Source organism: Panthera leo, chromosome E2, assembly GCF_018350215.1.
Source record: "Panthera leo isolate Ple1 chromosome E2, P.leo_Ple1_pat1.1, whole genome shotgun sequence".
Classification (NCBI taxonomy): domain Eukaryota; kingdom Metazoa; phylum Chordata; class Mammalia; order Carnivora; family Felidae; genus Panthera; species Panthera leo.
The window spans coordinates 10,705,537-10,711,065 of record NC_056693.1 but is presented as its reverse complement, the minus strand read 5'-3'; positions in this window follow the sequence as shown (position 1 = coordinate 10,711,065).

Genomic DNA, 5,529 nt, shown 5'->3' with positions numbered 1-5,529 from the left:
GCTTGTCTCAGATGGTGGAGCTGCTGGGATTGGGATGACCACATCATCCAGAGCGGGGGGGGGGGGGGGGGGGGGGGGGGCTCGAAGCTCCACCCCCCTCATCTCCCACCTCCCTGGGGTGCCCTGGGGCTGGGGGCCCGACCAGCCCGGCTGCCCTAGTGTCTGCCCTCACGGTGGGCTCTTGAGGGAGCGACTTGCCGCCCGGGAGGGAGAGCCCCGGGCAGCGGCACAGGGTGCGCTCTGGGGAACAGTCCCGCGAGGCCCGGCCGGAGCAGAAGCTGGAGGAGATTCGTTCTTCCCGCCTCCCCCGCCTTCCCCCCCCCCCCACCGATGATCCTGTCAGCGAGTATGTGCTGGGTCTGCAGCCTGCCCTCTGTCGCGCACAGCCCGCCAGGGCAGACCCCACCCTGGTTCCTGCAGCACCCGATGGAGACGACTCCCCCACCAAGGAAGACCAGAGGTACCTCCTACCGCTCCGCTTTCCTTCTGCATCAAAGATTAATACCGGATCTTACCCCGGCTGCTCTGCCTGGCCCTGGGCCTGTGGAGAGAGGCCTGTTTTCAAGTTTGAACTCCTCTGGACCCACCTTTTTCCAGGGAGATGTAGACCTGGGGTATTGTCTACGGGCAGGTGGCAACAGTAGGAGGGTTGAGTCCTGTGGGCACTTTGACCCCCTGGGTTGCCTCCCCCAGGGCAGAGATGAGCAGATGGCATTGCTAATTCCACGGTGACATCTGGGAAGGCCCCGCGGTAGGGTCCCCTCTCTGAAGGAAGTCAGCATCGAGGCATATGAACGCCCTTCCTGGGGGCCGAGCACCGGGGGTTAGAATATCCCGGGGAAGGTAGGCGTGAATCCCCGTTTGCCGACCCCAGGGGTGTCCCATGGGCGGTGTTGTGGGAGGCCTGCAGGCCTGCGGGGGGGATCCCGCCTGCTGAGAAGCTGCCCTCTGCAGGCGCGCTGGGGCTTTGGGTCGCCGAGAGCTGCAGTCAGGAGTCCCCAGGCCGCCCCTCGCGTTCAGTACTGTGCTAGAAGAACTCACGGGACTCAGAAAAGTTATTATGGTTCCAGTTTATTACAGCCAGATTAAAATCCGCAAAGACAAGAGGCGCACGGGGGGAGGTCAGGAGGGACCGGCCCGGAGCCCACAGGTGTCCTCCACGTGGTAGGGTCACCCAGCACAGAAGTTCGCTCAAGCCTTGGTGTCCAGGGGCTTTATTGGGGTTGGTCGTGTTCACTGCCTCGCCCCCGTGACTGACCCTAGTCTCGGGAGACACAAGCTGATGTCACGTGTCCCAGGGTCCCCAAACACAAATCACACGTAAGTATAGGCCACCTCGAGTGGCCCAAAGCCCTGGGTAAACAAAGACCCTCGTCAGGGAGGACATTCCCAGGGCTTCAAGATCCCCTCCCGGGAGCTGGGCAAGGGTCAAACCTTTCTCTGGTCAAGGTGAGTCCTTTATTGCACAGCTGTGCAACAAACAACTTACTGGCCTTAGACGCCCATGTGTTTGCCTCGGTTCTGTGGGTTGACGGGGCTGGGCTGTGCGGTTCTCAACTTGAAGTCTTAGGCATTTGCGGTCAGGTGACATCTGGGGCTGCCGTCACCCGAAGACCAGCCTAGCCGCACGTCCGAGGTGGCTTATTCCAAGGCCTGGCCGCCGGTGTAGGCTGCCGGCTGGGGCCTGTCACCGGACCATCCACACACGGCCTCCACGTGGCTTGGGCTTCTCGCGGCATGGTGGCCGGGTCCCACGGGGCCGCGCGCACCCCACAGGTCCAGGTGGAAGCCCACACGTCTTCGTGAGCTGGTCTCGGAAGCCGCCCTGCGTCGCTGCCACCGCATTCTGCCTGTCGTCAGGTCCCTAAGGCCGACCCAGATTCAAGGGGGCAGGGAAATAGAAATAAATGCATTTGTTTATGCAAATGCCTGACTATTCAAAGTAGGTTTTCTTGGTTGAGCTCAAGATGCCAGAATTAACTTTAAGCTCAGAGATGCAGTTTTTTCCTGTGGAAAGAGGCCCGTAGCTAGCTATTTAATGTGTCTGCTTCCTGGCTTTATCTGTTAAGGATGGCTCGATTCTAGATTGTGTATTACTGGCATTCCTCATGAAATCCTGCTTGGTTTCTTTCCTTTTTTTTCCTTTTTTTTAACCTTTTATTTGGAAACGAATTTAAGCTTAACAAAAAGTTGCAAGAGCTTGTATACCCTTGACCTAGATTCACCTACGCACAAACCATCGGGTGCCGTGGGCTTGACAGTATGTGCGTGTGGTGAGTGCACGCACCCCGTTTTGTCCCTGAGCTACTTGGGAGAAAGTTGCATAGCGCACATACGTCATGGGCCTTTACCCTGGTGTGGTTCCATGTGATTCTCCTACGAATAAGGGTGTTCTCAATAGGGCCGGGGGTGGGGGGTGGGGAGCGGTGCCTGGGTGGCTCACTTGGTCAAGCCCCAACTCTTGACTTCGGCTCAGGTCACGATCTCACGATCTCACGATCTCACGTTCATGAACTCCAGCCCCGCCCCGGATTCCGTGCTGATGGCCCCGAGCCTGCTTGGGATCCTCTCTCTCCCACTCTCTCGGCCCCTCCCCAACTTGCTCTTTCTGTCTCTCTCAAATAAAAATAAACTTAAAAGAATAAGGGTATCCTCACAGACCCACACTACACGTAGCCACCACTCACCCCACTTCGCTTACTGTGGAACTTCAGTTTCACAGGGATGGGATGTGTGTACTTAACGGCCACCCGCTGTGTACACATCCGTGTGTGTTGGCTGACCCAGTCATGCCCCGTGTTGTACTTAGCTGTCCTCTTTTTGGTCTTCTTCAATGTGGAATATTCCCTCAGTCTCTTGGTCTTCGATGACATTGACTCGACGAATACGATCCTTCCCCCATCCTACCCTGTAAAGAATGTTTACTGGGGTTTGTCTGGTGTTTCTTCATCAGATTCTGGTTGCGGATCTCTAGCTAAACAGCATGGAAGGGACGTGCCGAAAGACGATGTGTTTGTCAAATATGTTGGCGAATAATTTCCTCCGGTCTTTCTCTCTCTCTCTCTCTCTCTCTCTCTTTCTTTATTGTGCTGAAATTTTACCCAGAACATAAAACTTCTGTTCTAAGTCTTCTCTCTCTCTCTCTCTCTCTCTCTCTCTCTGTCTCGGAAGGACGGAGGAGAGATGTGTTGTTGGGGGAAGATCTCAGGAAGTCCATTAAGTGTCTGTTTGTTTTTTAATCATTTATTTTTGAGAGAGAGACAGAGAGGGAGCGCGCGAGCAGGGGAGGGACAGAGAGAGACAGAGACAAAGAATCCAAAGCAGGCTCCGGGCTCTGAGCTGTTAGCAAAAACCCAATGTGGGGTTCAAACTCACGGACTGTGAGATCACTACCTGAGCCAAAGTCAGACACTTAACTGTCTGAGCCACCCAGGTGCCCCAGTAAGTCTGTAAGTTTTAAGGAATCAGTAGGGACAGATGTATATGAGGTCTGCAGAGGTTCAAGGCAGTTAGTTGAACAACAGAAAACTCAGCAATGTCTAAATTCTGAAAAGGAGTTTGGCCAGTAGATGCCCATGAAAACAAGTTATTAAGACGCAGGGCTGCAGATGCTGAGATTCTGGTTAGAGATTCGGTCAGGGTCCCCGAGCTGGGGACACGGGAGGCACACAGGGGTGGTGGAGGGGGGAGGCACTGAGGTCAGGTGTAGACACCGTGACCTGTGGTCATGTCAGAGGCCACTGGAAGGTCTTGGGGTTTGAGCAGGAACAAAGGTGGGGCCCCTGGAGTCATGGGCGTGAATGAGAGGCCCCTAAGATACCTCACTACCTGAGGAGGGCCCGCTGGACTGGGGGTTGGCTGCAAAGGAGAAGCCTCCCACCCCCGCTGGCCGCAGTGGACCCAGGCAGCTGCCCCGCTGGACAGAGTTGAGACTAGGAGGTGACAGCACCTGGGTGTTTCTCTTTCTCTTGGTTCCTTTCAGGCTGTCTTCTCTTCCCCTTCACGCCTCCCTTTCCCCCAACCCCCATCTGTCACAGGCATGGTTAGGTCATAGGCCCAAGCTCTGGCCACCAGGGACAAGGAAAGTTTATTGGCCCCCACAGCACAGGGTGGGTGGGATGTGCTGATGTCAGGGGACATCAGGTGCTCGGCAGCCAAAGTGACAGATCGCCCCCGCTCCCCAACCACCACACGCTGCGCCTGTGGGGCCCTCTGCTCATAACCCTCCCGTAGCTCCCATCTCAGTAAAAGCCAGGTTCCTACAGGGCTCCTTGGTGTTCTGGAACCTTCCAGGCACGCTTGCCTCGGAGCCTCTGCATTTGTTCTGTCCTTTTCCACGGTGCTCTTTCTCGCCTACTTAAATATCTCCCCCCTGTCCTTCAGTCTCTGTTCAGAGAAGCCTGCTCCGATTGTACCAACTGAAACGGCGACAGTGCCCCACCCTCGCCACCTTCCAACATACTGTCCAACGTTTGCTGCTCACGTTTGTGGCTTGTGTCCCGACTAGAGCATTGGCCCCCAAGGGCAAGGGCTTCCTGTCTTGTCCACAGCTGTGTCCTCAGTGCTGGAACAGCCCCCGGCACAGTGTGGAGGAGAACGAGTGTTGCTTGAGAACGAGTCACTGCCGTGATCCGTGCCCCAGATTGCTCTCCTTCTGGCATGGCCCTGCTTTTCCACAGCCTTCTGTGTGTACCAGCTGAGGCAGCAGAGAGGTAGAGCCGTTCGCCTCAGGGCACACAGCAGCGGAGTCAGGATTTGAGCCGCAGGTCTGCCTAAATCCAGAGTTAACAACCACAAGGCTAGAGGCCCAAAGGGTGAGAGGAGCCAGCTTGAGGAACTTGAACATGAATGTGGGTGGAAGCGGTGGCCAGGGAGGGGGCGGGGGGGGGGGGGAGTGTGAGGGTCTACCTCAGGATGAACCTTCCAGGGTCCTGGGGAGCTCGAGGAAGCCTCAGACACTGCTGGGGGGCGGGGGGGAGGTAAAGCAGGACTGTCACGGCGCCTCTGGGAACTGGCTTAGCAGCTCCTGACGCCCGCCCAGCAGCCCCACTGCCCGGTGACTGTGCGAAAGAAGTGAAGACAGGTGTTCACGCAAACACTCGTGCACGAACACTCACAGCAGCACTGTTCACAGTGGCCAAAAGGCCGGCACAAGGCAAACAGCCATCGGTGGTGGGCGGGTGAACAAAATGTGGATCCGGACCGGGAACTATGAACTCGGCCACTAAAAGGCACAGAGTTTCCACACGAGCTACGACATGAACCTTGAAAGCGCGCTAAGCAAAGAGGCCAGACACAGAAGGCCACATACAGTAGGATCCCAGTAGTAGGAAACGCCCAGGACAGGTACGTCCCTGGAGACAGAGAGCAGATTGGGGGTGGCCAGGGCTCGGGGAGGGGATGACGGGGGTGACTGCTAATGGGGCAGGGTTTCTTTCGGGCCAGGGGATGCTTCGGAAGTAGAAAGATCTGATAGTTGTATAACATTCTGAATGTACTAAACGCATGTGGATTGTGCACCTGATTGAG